The sequence below is a fragment of the Capra hircus genome, chromosome 3, assembly GCF_001704415.2.
Source record: "Capra hircus breed San Clemente chromosome 3, ASM170441v1, whole genome shotgun sequence".
Lineage (NCBI taxonomy): Eukaryota > Metazoa > Chordata > Mammalia > Artiodactyla > Bovidae > Capra > Capra hircus.
In genome coordinates this window covers 99,912,533-99,927,160 of record NC_030810.1, presented here as the reverse complement: position 1 = coordinate 99,927,160, position 14,628 = coordinate 99,912,533, and the positions used below count along the sequence as shown (strand labels likewise).

Sequence of the window (14,628 nt, the reverse complement as noted above, 5' to 3'; positions counted from 1 at the left end):
CAGGGGAAAGGGAAACTGAAAGTGAAAGTCGCTCAGTTGTATCCAACTCTTTCTGACCCCGTGGACTCTCAGTCCATTGAATTCTCCAGGCCAGAATACTAGAGTGGGTAGCCTTTCCCTTCTCCAGGGGAATCTTCCCCACCCAGGGATCGAACCCAGGTATCCCACACTGCAGGCAGATTCTTTACCACCTGAGCCACCAGGGAAGCCCAATGCAGGGAACTAAGATCCCACATGCTGTGGGGCATCTAAGCCCACATGCCCTAGAGCCCTGCTCTGCAACAAGAGAAGTCACTGCAAGGAGCAGGCCGCGTACCACTTCTAGAGTAGCTCTCACTCACTGCAACTAGAGAAAGATAGTGCACAGCAATGAAGACCCTGTGTGCCACAACGAACACCCAGCACAGCCAAAAATAAATAAAAATTAATTTTAAAATTATTTTCCAAATCTTTTCATGTTTATTTTCAAACACTTTTTTCTGATGTCTAGGGCTAAAATCTTAAAAAAAGTCTTGTTCAACACTTTTAATTGGTAACATAAATGAGGTTATGAATGACATATTGAACTTTAATACTGGTTTATAAGTTTCATGAGTACCTTATATTTCTATGTCTGTATACATTCATGAGCATACTCAAAATCAAAGTTTAATTTTCCATCCATCACCATACAGCTGACTCCCTTTATCCATTTCATACTTTACCACCTTCCCACTCTGGTAACCACTAGTTGGTCCTCTGTATCTATGTGTGTGTGTTTGGTTATTTATTTTTATTTTTAATTTTTAAAACACATTCTATATATGAGTGAAAACGTAAAGTACCTCTTTCTTTACCTGACTTATTTCACTTAGCATAGTATCCTCAAGGTCCATTTGTGTTATCACAAATGGCAAGATTTCATTCCTTAAATTTTATTTTTGACAGGAAATAGCATTTATTGGTGAGCATGATTAAGGAGGGGACAGTGCTGATGCTCGTGTGCAGGGCCCACCATCTATCCAGGGGACCACGATTAGGGATGGATTGACCCCACAGCCGTCTGGCATTTATTGGGGAGCGTGATTAAGGAGGGGACAGCGCTGATGCTCGTGTGCAGGCCCCTGGACAGATGGCGGGCCCTGCACAGAGCATCAGCGCTGTCCCCTCCAGCACACCTATCCGGAGTCTATCAGCTCCAGCGCAAGACAACATCTTGTTGATGTGGATGACATGAAAGGGGTGGAGCCGCACTCCGGATGTGAAAATCATCTCTGCCACAGCTTTTCACTATGTACTTGTTGGCACAAATACGGGCAGCCTCCAGGGCTTCAGAGGAGAGCTGATCATACTCATCTGACACCATGTGGCCACAGAGTGGGAACTCATCCACTTTGGCCTTCTTACGCCCCAAGCCAAAGATGCGGATCTTAGCATTAGGGATACCTCGGCAGAAGCGGGACTTTGGGTACGGCTTGTTCTTACAATACTGGTAACACCGGGCGGGGCGGCGGCCCATGGCGACAACAGGATCTTCAGTGGCGCGCCGAAGGGAAAGAGATCATCTTTTTTTTTAAATGGTTGAGTGGTACTCCATTTTGTGTGTGTGTTTGTGTGTGTGTGTATATATATATCACATTTTTCTTTATCCATTCAACCATCCATGGACACTTACGATGTTTTCATATCTTAGCTATTGTAAATAATGCTGTGATGGACACAGGGGTGCATAAATCTTTTCCAATCAGTACTTTTGTATTCTTGGTATAAATACTCAGACCATACTGTAGTTTTCTTCTTAATTTTTTGAGGAATCTCCATACTGTTTTCCACAGTGGCTGCATGGATTTACACTCCCACCAGCAGTGTATGAGGATTCCATTTTTTTCAAATCCTCTCAAACACTTGTTATTTCATGCCTTTTTGAAAACAGTCATTCTAATGACTATCTATCTCACTGTGGTTTTTTTCATTTCCCTAACAATTCGTAATGTTCAACATCATCTGCCTATTGGCCATTTGTATATCTTCTCTGGAAAAAATATCCATTCAGCTCCTCTGCTCATTTTTTTAAAGCAAGTTACTGGTTTTTCTGTTGTTGAGTTGTATGGGTTGTTTATATTTTGGGGTATTAACCCCTTCTCAGATATTTGATTTGCAGATCTCTTCTCCCATTCAGTAGGCTATTGTTTCTGTTTTATTGATGGTTTTCCTTGTTGTACAGAAACTTTTTAGTTTGATGTAGTCCCATTTGTTTATTTTTCCTTTAGTACTGCTTGCCTGAGCAGACATATCCAGAAAAATAATGTTAAGACCAATGTCAGCATGTACAGCCTATGTTTTCTTCTAGGAGTTTTATGGTTTCAGATCTTACAATTAGTCTTTAACTCATTTTGAGTTAATTTTTGTGTACAGTATGAGTCCAGTGGCCTAGTTTAGCTTTTTTATGTTGCTTGTTTCTTACCTCACCATTTACTGAAGAGACCAGCTTTCCCCCACTGTATATTCTTTGCATCTCTGCTGTAAATTAGTTGTACATAAATGCATAGATTTCTGGGCTTTCAATTCTGTTTCATTGATCAATGTATCTGTTTTTCTATCAATACCATGCTGGTTTTTGTTATTGTGGCTTCGTAGTATCCTTTGATATCAGGGTGTGTGATGCCTATAGTTTTGTGTTCTTTTTTCTCAGTATTGCTTTGGCTATTCAGGTTCTTTTGTGGTTTCACATAAATTTTAGAATTTCTTTTCTATTTTGGTGGAAAATACCCTTCGGATATTGATAGGGATTGCACTGAACCGATAGATTGCTTTAGGTAATATGAATACTTGACAATGTTAATTCTTTCAATCCATGAGCTTGAAATATCTTTCCATTTATTTGTGTCGTCAGTTATTTTCAACAATGTCTCATAGTTTTCAGTGCACAGGTCTTTCACCTCCTTGATTAAATTTATCCTAGGTATTTCATTCTTTTTTGTTGTGATTCTAAATGGGATTGCTTTTTCTCTTAATTTGCTTTTCTGCTATCTCATTGTTAACACAGAAATGAAACTGATTTTTGTGTATTGATTCTGTATACTAAAACTTAACTGTATTTGTTTACTGCTTTGAATAGGCTTTTGGCGGAGTTTTTAGAATTTTCTCTATATAAAATTATGGCTTCCCTGGTGGCTCAACGGTAAAGAATCCGCCTGCAATGGAGGAGACACAGAGTCAAGCCCTGGGAAATTCCGAGGACAGCGGAACCTAGTGGGTTACAGTCCACAAGATCACTAAAGAACTGGACATTTGATTAAGTGACTAAACCACAACTATATAAAATCATGTCACCCACAAATAGTGACAGCCACAAATATACTTCTCCTGTTCCAATACCTTTTATTTCTTTTTCCTGCCTAATTGCTCTGGTTAGAATTTCCAATACTATGTTGAATAAGAATGGCAAGAGTATACATCGTTGCTTTGTTCCTACTCTTAGAAAGACAGCTCTCATTTCGTCACCACTGAGTATTATTTTAGTTGTGGATTTGTCATATACTGCCTATAATATTACACTGAAAGATGTTCTTTCTACACCCACTTTATTGAGAGTTTTTATAGCTGGGTGTTGAATTTTGTCAAGTGCTTTTTCTGCCTCTATTAAGATGATCATGTTTTTTAATTCTCCTTTTTGTTAATGTGATTATCATGTTGATTTACAGATGAACCACTCTTGCATCCTTGGAATATATCTCACACTGAATCATGGTGTATGATCCTTTTGATTTGGCTTCCTAATATATTTTTCTTTAGGAAAAATTGAAGAAGAATTGATTTATAATGTTGCTTTAATATCTGTTGTAAAGCAATGTACTTTGGTTATACACAAACACATATATATTTTTTCCTATTCTTTTCCATTATAGGTTATTACAAGGTATCGAATATAGTTCCCTGTGCTATACAGTAGGACCTTGTTGTTTATCCATTTTGTATATAGCAGAGTCTGTTAATCCCAACCTTCTTATTCATCTATTCCTTTTCCACCTTTGGTAACCATAAATTTGTTTTCTATACCTGTGAATCTGTTATTTTGTAAATAAATTCACTGTATCATTTATAACTTCTATCTTCTTTATCCATTCATCTGCTGATGGACACTTAGGTGGCTTCCATGTCTTGGCTGTGGTAAACAGTGCTGCTATGAACACTAGGGAATATGTATCTTTTAATTTTTAAGGAACTTCTATACTGTTCTCCATAGTAGCTGCACCAATTTACAGTTTCACTAACACTATAGGAGGGTTCCTTTTTCTCCACACTTTCTCCAGCATTTATTATTTGTACACTTTTTGATGATGACCAGTTCTGTGTGAGGTGATTCTTCACTATTGTTTTGACTTGCATTTCTCTAATACAGTGATGTTGAGTATCTTTTCAGGTGCCTGTTAGCCATCTGGATGTTGTCCTTGGAGAACACACAATTTTAAGTGTTCTGTCCATTTTTCGATAGGTTTTTTTTTTTTTTAATTGAGCTGAATGAGCTATATTCTGGAAAATTAACCCTTGTCAGTCACATTGCTTGCAAATACTTTCTCCCAGTCCATAAGTTGTCTTTTCTTTTTGTTAATGGTTTCCTTTGCTGTACAAAAGCTTCTGAGCTTAATTACACCCCATTTGTTTAGTTTTTTTTTAGTTTTGCTTTTATTTTCTTTTGCCTTGGGATATTGACTAACGAAAACATTTATGTCAGAGAATGTTTTGTCTATGTTTTCTTAAAGTTTCATGGTGTCAAGTCTTCCTCTTTAAGTCATTTTAATGTCTTTTTGGGGGGGTGCTGGGCAGGGTTAACAGTTGTGGTACATGGGCCTAATCGTCCTGTGGCACGTGCGATCTTCTTGGACCAGAGAGCAAACCAGTGTCACCTGCATCAGCAGACGGATTCCTAACGACTGGACCACCAGGAAAGCCCATTAATCATTTTTTAAATGTATAACGCAGTGGCATTCGTTATATCCACAACGTTGTACAATCACCAAACCTATTTCCAAAAACTTTCATTGCCGTAAACAAACTCTGTACCCATTAAACAATTAACTCCCTATTACTCCTTCCCTTCAACTCCTGACAACTTCTAATCTACTCTCTGTCTCTATGGATTTACCTAATCAAGACATTTTATAAAAATGGAACCATACAATCTGTTCTTTTGTGCCTAGCTTATGTCAGCATGTTTTCAAGGTTCATTCATGCATACTATGTATCAGATATATCAGATATGATACTATGTATCAATCATTTTTTTAAAAATCGTGGTAAAACAAACATAAAATTTACCACCTTAACCACTTTAAGAGTACAGCTCAGTAATATTATGTGCATTTACATTGCCATGCAATCAACTTCTAGAACTGTTCAGACTGAAAAACTGAAATTCTATATCCATTAAATAAGATCTCCCTATTTTCACTACAAACCACAACTGTACCTTCTGTTTCTATGGATTTGGCCACTGCAGTTATTTCATATAAACACAGTCATACAATAGTTGTGCTTTTATGATAGGTTTCATTCAGCATAATGTCTTGTAAGAGTCATCTATGTTGTAACGTGTGTCAGAATTGTTTCCTTTTTAAGGTTAAATGATACTCTGTTTTATATATATATCATATTTTATCTGCTAATCTGAAAATCCGGCTGGTTCCTTCTTCTGGTTATTGTAAATAGTGCTATTATGACCATGGATGTACAAATATCCATTCAATTTCCTGCTTTCATTTCTTTTTTTGTATATAATCGGGAATAGATTTGCTGGATCATATAGTAGTTCTATGTTTAACTTTTTGAAGAACCATCAAACTGTTTTTCCACAGCTGCACCATTTATACTTTCCTACAAAAGTGTAGAAGTTTTCCCCATCCTAACATTTGTTATTCTCTAGTTTTGTTTTTAAATTACCGTCATTCTAGTTGGTGTGAACTCTTTGGCTGCTTTTAAAATCTTTTTTGGTAATTTCATTAGAATGGATGACTAGGTGTAACTTTTTTAAAATTTATCCTGCTTAGTATATGTTGTGTTTCCCATCGTTTGAAGATTCATGTTTTACTTTGTTGTTTCTGGTTTTGTTTTTTTTTTTTTTTTTTTTTTTTTAATCACTTTCAGAGCATTCTTAGCCACTACCTCTCTCAAAGAACTCAGAAGTGCTCTCCTTCTGGATTCTCATTTGATTTTCATCAGTCCTCTCATTCTAATCCACATTTTGCCACTTCCTTCTCTCTACTGCTGCATTCTAATTTCTTCAAAACTATTTTTTAGCTTAATCTTTTTCTTTTCTAGAATTCCTACTGGTTCTTTTGTCCAAGTATTTTATCCATTGTTCATTTTATTCCATTTAATCTTCTTTTAACATCTTTTATGACTGTCTTAGCTCTGTGAAGGAATCTAAATCTGCTGATTTTCCTTGCGGTGCTTTGCTTCCCAATGTACTTGGCAACCTTTGACTGTCAGCACATATTTTTTTGTTTGATCTATGAGATTCTTGGTGAACTAAGTAGGAAATGTGTTCCTTAAGAACAAACCTATACTGGAAGCCAGGGGTATTTATCACTCAAGACCTCTTTATTCCCTCTCCACAGCCCAGGTCACATGGTATTAGCAAGCTAGGCATACTAATTAATGTCAGCTCTGCCATTCTAATATGTCCACTGCTGCTGGTTCGGCTTATATTTTGTCAAGAATGTGATTGCTTTATAAAAAAGGACCCTTTAGAATAGATGGCTGGCCATGCAGCCAGAAGTCGTCCTAATTATTTGTAAATGTCTGTTTGCAGAGGTTGTAACATTTATTGTTGCTTCTTCAGCACCTACAAAGTGTTAACTAAATAGCAAATGAGTGAATGACAACTAGACTTTGTCATTTTCAAAGTCATTTTCAAGACTAGAGTAAAATATAGTAAACAAAGCACGAGATGGGGAAACTAGACATTTTAGTTCTGGTTTTACTAAGAAGTCTTTGGGGAACTAGGTTTCTTCATTTGTAGAATTATTTTTACTAGATAATTTGTTAGGTTTAAAATTCTTGGCTAGATTTGTTTTTCATTTATATGAACACAGAACTCTCAAACTCCCACAATATAACCATCTCTTAAATTTACAAATTCAACTAAAACAAAATCCAGAATAGCAGTTTTACTTACTTTGTGATTCTAGACCTCTATTTCAGCCATTACTGATCAAAACCTCAATTTCTACAGAACATACAACTACTACCACATACACATCATAAAATAATTAAATATAAACTTTGCTGTTTGACTTGTAAGTAACAAAAAAATTGACTGATTTGCACAATTGCTAGGATGCTCAATAGACGCTTTGTATACTAACAACCCTTGCCTTAGACCACTTTTAAAACCAAAAAATAAATTATTTCAAAGCACAAAGCTGATGAAGAGTGTAAGAAGAGGTGCCCAGCTATCAGAGTTAAAAGAAACAGAATTGGGAAATTTCCTGGCAGTCCAGTGGTTAGGACTCCAAGGGCCCAGGTTCAAGCCCTGGCTGGGGAACCGGGATCTCACAAGCCTTGTGCCAAAACCCAACAACAAACATGAACAACACAAAACCAAACAACTAACCAGAACCAAATAGCATAATCTTGTGCCTCACTCAGGGGAATATCTTTTCTTTATCAATATCTTATTTCTGGTACATCATCACAGTAATGTGCTGTATCTTGAAGCTTCTTAATAAATATTTGCCAACTGACCAAACAGAAGACCAAATAATGGGGTCAACTCAAGGAGCAGGTAGTCAACACTTAATCAGAATCCACCTTCCAATCTAGGGAACTCGGGTGCGATGCCTGGTCAGGGAACTAATATCTCGCATGCTGCAGGGCTACTAAGCCCACGCACGGCAACAGGAGAAGCCCACGAGCCCCAACTATAGAGCCCTCGCTCTGCAAGGGGAAGCCTGCACACGCCGTGACAAACACCAGAGCAGCCAAAGAAAAATAAAAAAACGCACTGCTCTGTATAGCCTAAATAACCCCACTTATAAAATGAATCTTTTTTATTTGCCTGTAACATGTTTTCCCTAGTGTGTCACTTGTCTTTAATTTTAGGGTGTCTTCTATAATGTAGTTTCATTTTGATGTAATTAAATTTATACTTTTCTTTATTATCTGTTCTTTGGGTCTTAAGAGCTTTCTAAACTAACCCTTACAGTCAGGAAAATATTCTTTGTCTTTTAACATTTTAAAGTTTTGTTTTATATATTAGAGTAATTCATTTGGAATATGCTTTTGTGTACGGTATTGGGAAACATTTAACATTTAACTTTATTTCTTCCACACAGAAAGCCCATGTCCCAGAATCACTTATTGAAGACTGCATCTTTCCCCCAATGAACTGTAATGCGACTTTTACCATTTACAGAGGTCCCATATAGGTATGGGTCCAGCTGTGGGATCTCTGTTTTGTTCCTTAAATCTATTTGTCTATCCTTGTATTAATATTACCCTCTTTTAATTACTATACCAAATAATAACTATTTTTTCCCTATATCAGGTTTTTATTGAGAATAATTTCATTTTTTTATTCATCACTTTGTCAAAAATACAGGTCATGAAATCATTATAGGCAGAGCTATTTCAGCCATCCCATCATCCCTCCACACACAATATCACTAAAAACATGTATTAGAAACTAAACCAAATAATAACTCTTGATGTTTCATAGGTTAGGACCTACTTGGTTGTTTTGTTAAACTTATTTATTTTTGGTTGGCCTGGGTCTTCACTGCTGCTTGCAGGCTTTGTCTCGCTGCAGTGAGCGGGGGCTACTCTGTGAGGTGCTCGGGCTTCTCAGTGTGCTCACTGCTCTAGCTGCGGAGCACAGGCTCTAGGCACACAGGCTTCAGCAACTGTGGCTCATGGGCTTAGAGCACTGGCTCAGAAGTTACGGCACAAAGGATTTAGATGCTCTGAGGGACGTGGAATCTTCCTGGACCGGGGGTTGGACCTGTGTTCCCTGCACTGGCAGGTGGACTCTTATCCACTGTACCACCAGGGAAGTCTCTTACTTGCTTTTTATCAACAGTTTTGGCTACTTCTAAGACACTGACTCTTCTATATGAATTTTACAATCAGTGTAACAAATTTCTTAAAATATCCTATTGGGAACTTGATTAAAGTGTACTATGTTTATATGCTGATTTTTATCTTTTTGAAAGTTTACAGTTTTCTCCATAAAGGTCTCAACACACTTTTATTCTAGGTATTTAGAGCTTTTTTGTTACTGTTAATAATATCATTTTATTATAACTGATTATTTCTGATATACTGAAATGCTGCGGCTGCTAAGTCTCTTCAGTCATGTCCAACTCTGTGTGACCCCACAGACGGCAGCCCACCAGGCTCCCCCATCCCTGGGATTCTCCAGGCAAGAGTACCGGAGTGGGTTGCCATTCCCTTCTCCGACTAAAATGCTACTGGTTCCTATATGTTGATTTGTATTCAGCAACCTCACCGAACCCTCATAGCTCTGTAAATTCTCTTGGATTGCTTACGAAGATGATCACAAAGACTCTGTATCTTTTTACCCTATATGATTCTCTGGAAAACATTTTATAGTTCTTCAACAACTACAAGTCAAAATTTTCAAATTAAACAAAAATATAGTAAATACCACTCACATAAACACTGATTTAAAGTTATAAATGATATTTTGTTGAAGCCAAATTGCAATGCAAATATGATACTATATACAGTTTGAAACTTTTTAAGACCATAATACTATTATCATTCCGTTATTTCACCATTTTTATCCATTTGAACTACTACAAATTTCTTCAGCGTATGCTAAGATTATTAGTGCCTTCAACTGATACAATTATTTATATTAAAGTCACGTTTAACCTTTCCTCATTAGCCCCTGATAAAGTAATACTGCCTTATACCAAAATACACACACACAGTAGAGCCACTGAAAATGACTCACAGAACTGCTAATAAGGTAATCATACGGATGATATTCAATATGCTTAGACAATTCAATGACACTTTAAACTATATCCATGGACCCACCAATGAATAACTAGGCCTATACCTAAGAAATACAGTTTTATAGCACTCCATGGTATTTCCATCCATGCATCAAGCTAACCAACCACCTATAAATTGACAAGCATTGTGCTGGGAGCAGAAGCTCGAAGTCTGGGAGATAGAAACTGGTGACAAAAACCAAGCATATCAATTATAAAGTGGTGTGTTAGGGGCTATGACAAAAGAAGTGGTAGGTATAACGATAGCAAAGAACTGCTTAATCTAGACTGGGGAAGAAAAGTCAGGAAGGGTGGGGTAGGAGATGGGAGCGAGGCTCAACAGGGAAGGGACATACATGTACCTATGGCTGATTCATGTTGATACATGGCAGAGGCCAACACAATATTGTGGAGTAATTATCCTCCTACCAAAAGTAAATACATTTAAATTCAAAAAAAGATTAAGTAAAATTTGAAAAACAAGCTAGGAAAAGAAAACTTCTTGAGGATACTAGATCTATAAGAAAGGTGAAGGGATAGAGTAAATAAAATCTTACAGAACTGATAACTAACTGGGAATATTGTACTGCTCTATGACTGACTACACAATTTGTTCTACCAGGCTGCCAATTCAATTTTCAAAAGGAACCAACTTCTTAAATTCATTTACTTAAAATTGTCATTTGAAAACTGTTTAGTCCAAATAAATCTTATATTACAGAAAAGCTGCATATAATTACATATGATAAACATTAACAGATACTTAAAAAGTAATATCCATGTAATCACAAGCCAGGTCAAAAAATAATACACTACTGGCTACCTAGAGGACCTGAGTGGGTCCCTTCAAGATCACAATCCCTTCCATTTACCTGGGATGGTAGACTTTTATACCTGTTTCCTTAATTTTGTATTAAAAATAGGTTAAGTATAAACAAGGCTGTACACTGTCACCCTGCTTATTTAACTTATACAGAGTACATAATGCGAAATGCTGGACTGGATGAAGCACAAGCTGGAATCAAGATTGCGCGGAGAAATATCAATAACCTCAGATATGCAGATGACACCACCCTTATGGCAGAAAGCAAAGAAGGACTAAAGAGCCTCTTGATGAAAGTGAAAGAAGAGTGTAAAGTTGGCTTAAAACTCAACATTCAGAAAACTAAGACCATGCATCCGGTTCCATCACTTCATGGGAAATAGATGGGGAAACAAGGGTAAACAGTGTCAGACTTTATTTTTGGGGCTCCAAAATCACTGCAGATGGTGACTGCAGCCATGAAATTAAAAGACGTTTGCTCCTTGGAAGAAAAGTTATGACCAACCTAGACAGCATATTAAAAAGCAGAGACATTACTTTCCAACAAAAGTCCACCTAGTCAAAGCTATGGTTTTTCCAGAAGTCATGTATGGATGTGAGAGCTGGACTATAAAGAAAGCTGAGCACCGAAGAACTGATGCTTTTGAACTGTGGTGTTGGAGAAGACTCTTGTGAGTCCCCTGGACGGCAAGGAGATCCAACCTAAAGGTTCCTTTAGTCCATCCTAAAGGAAATCAGTCCTGAATATTCACTGGAAGGACTGATGCTGAAGCTGAAACTCCAATACTCTGGCCACCTGATACAAAGAACTGACTCACTGGAAAAGACCATGATGCTGGGAAAGATCGAAGGCAGGAGGAGAAGGGGATGGTTGGATGGCATCACCGACTCAACAGACACGAGTCTGAGAAAGCTCTGGGAGTTGGTGACGGACAGGGAAGCCTGATGTGCTGAGGTCCATGGGGTCACAACAACTCAGACATGACTGAGCGACTGAACTGACTGGCTGAAGTATAAACAATAGTTTATTTTTCTGCCAAACTTGAACTTTATATAAATGGATTCATACTATGTATACAGAAATATTCCTTTGTACTTCCAACCAGTATTTTGTGAGACTTCTCTATATCATTGCATATAACTGAAATCCATTAATTTTCTTCGCTGTTTGATATTCCAGTATGTCACAATTCATTCACCTTACTGTAAAAAGTGTTTCCAATTTTTTTTTAATTAAGGTTTTCACTTTATTCTTCTGCTGCTGGACTGTGTGGTTTGCAGTCTTAGTTCTCCAACCAGGGACTAAACCTGGGCCCCCTGCAGTGGAAGCATGGAGTCCTCACCACTGAACTGCCAAGGAATTCCCCCAAATTTTTATTACCATAGACAAAGTTGGTATAAAAATTCCCTTCCACTGATCTTGCTGCAAATATGTAAGTTTCTCAGGGTTTGTAAAAGCTTAGGGTTGGAACTATAAGATCACAGGGTATATATAACAAACTTTAAAAAAAAATGAGGTTGTTTTATACCAATCAACCCTCAAACCAACAGTATAAGAGGGCTTCCACTGTGCCACAATTTTGCTAATATTTGTACTGGTGGACTTAAAGATTTATCCTCATCTGGTGCAGATCTGTGCTAGTTATTGCTTTACTGCCTCTAAGCTCCAACACGCCCTTCCTTATACTGGGGCCAGACACTGAAAACTCTATTTCCCATTGGTTCAGAGTTGGACTCTGCCAACAGAGAGCCCTGGAGTGACACTGAGAGGCTGGAAGAAGCAGTAGGGATTCCTCTTTCAGGGTTATATTTTCAAGCGGATCAGCACAGAGGCACCCTGGCAGCATTTCAGCACAGCTCTTGTATTTCAGTGGTGAGTGCTCTCTGACCTGTTTCTGAACCACTAGTGACAGGTAGCAGGTTCTTACAGTCATCTACTCTTTCCTGAGGTCTGAATCTCAGCTTGGGGTATGTTAGGGTGGGGGCAGTTATTTACTTTTCCCTCAGGTTCAGAAGTAGTAGCTGCTTTCAGCACATACTATTCCATATCACCTTAAGAGTTATTTTATTCTTTCTAATAGTTAGCTACCTTTTACCTACTTAATGGTTCTTTCCTACCCCCTCCCCCCGCAAAGTTAAGCTTCTTAAAATTTAATTTATTTTGGCTACACCTGTGGCATGTGGGATCTTAGTTCCTGACCACAGATCGAACCTGTGCCCCATGCATTGGAAGCGTGGAGTCTTAACCACTGGACTGCCAGAAAAGCCTCTTAAAGATCCATTATATTAAATTTACCCTGTTTAAATTACTGGTATGTGATTTCTCTCTCCTAATCAGGACTTAACGTATATGATATGTAATATTTCAGCAATTCTAGGGCTACATGACATGTGCTATCAAAACAGACTGAATGCAAAAGGAGGTAAGAAAATATAGCTCTCTGCTATTAAGCCAGATATTAAAGGGATCTGCAAGAACACAAAACACTATTAAAACTATAAGTTTCAGTTATTAACATTTATTGTTTTAAAAGTCATTAATAAATATTTAAACAATTTCTGGCTTGATTTCTAATATAAGTGCCAGGTAAAACTAAAATCTTCAATATGTTATCTTTTATTATTTGTGATTTTTTAATATATTCTGTATATAAATCTCTTGTTGACTGCAGAATATTTTTTCCCACTCTGTGGCTTGTCTTTTCCTTCTTTATACTTTATAGTGTCTTTTGATTAAATGGTAGGTCTTCATTTTAATGTAGTTGAATTTATCAATCTTATGAGGTAAGGTCATGAGATATTCTCCTATCTTGTCTCCAGATTTGTAGCTCTTTCATATTTGTATTTACTATGCAATTGATTTTTGTGTATGATGTGCACAGGATCTAATCTTTCCTATATAGCAAATCTGCCCCAGCAATATTATGAAAAAGTTCTTTTTCACACAGAGACCAAGTATACATACACACTGGTCTGTTTTTGACCTTGTATTATGTTCTACATGTTTCTTTGGTTATCTCTGGGCAAATATCATTCTGCTTTATTTATCATAGCTTTATAACCAGTCTTGAAACCTGGTAGAGCCTGTCTTCCCACCTTGTTACTCTTTAAGAGTTTCTCGGCTTTTTCTTCGTGGGGGAAGAAGAGGAGGGAGCTCTCTGCACTTCCATACAAAATTCAAAATCAATTTGTACTTTAGTTGCCCCCACTGCAAGCTGAGATAACTCCACTGCAGCAGTCATCACATTACTGGTCCACAACTATTCATGCTGTGTCCAGGCTACACCGTGTGTTACTTGTTGTCTAAATCTCAGATCATTAACCGTGCAAAGCGCTTAGTAAATACACAACGTATGTGCCAGGAATTAATAAACTGTACAAAAACAAATAAATTTGTAAAATGGGGGGAAACTATTAAGATCTTAATTAAGATTGCATTGGACTTATAAATCAGTTTGGGAAGAAATGATATCATTAAATATTGAGTCTTCCCTATCCACAAATTATTTGTTTCAGTTTTCCATACTGTTTCTCAATTATGTTTTTATAATTTTTTCAACGTGATCTTACACATCTTTTGGTAAGATTTCTAAATATAGCTGATTCTCTTTAATTGTAGATTTTGTATTTGCAACTTCACCCATGTGCTAAAATTTATTTGTAACCCTAAAATTTAGTTCTCAGATATATTTTGTTTGGCTAGCAATAAATTTTTTAGAATATGACTTAGTTTCACACATTTAAAATTTGGGAAACTTCATATAGGAATCTAGATTTTGACCTAGCTTAAAAATGACAAAGTTT

The 14,628-nt window shown here is 37.1% G+C and overlaps 1 protein-coding gene and 1 pseudogene across 3 annotated transcripts in view; both read right to left on the bottom strand.

The window, feature by feature from the left end:
* Positions 1–14,628, bottom strand: part of RPRD2 (regulation of nuclear pre-mRNA domain containing 2) — a 91,260-nt gene that overhangs the window by 31,883 nt on the left and 44,749 nt on the right. The gene's annotated exons all lie outside the window — the stretch shown is intronic.
* On the bottom strand, positions 1,066–1,558 carry LOC102175259 (annotated as a pseudogene).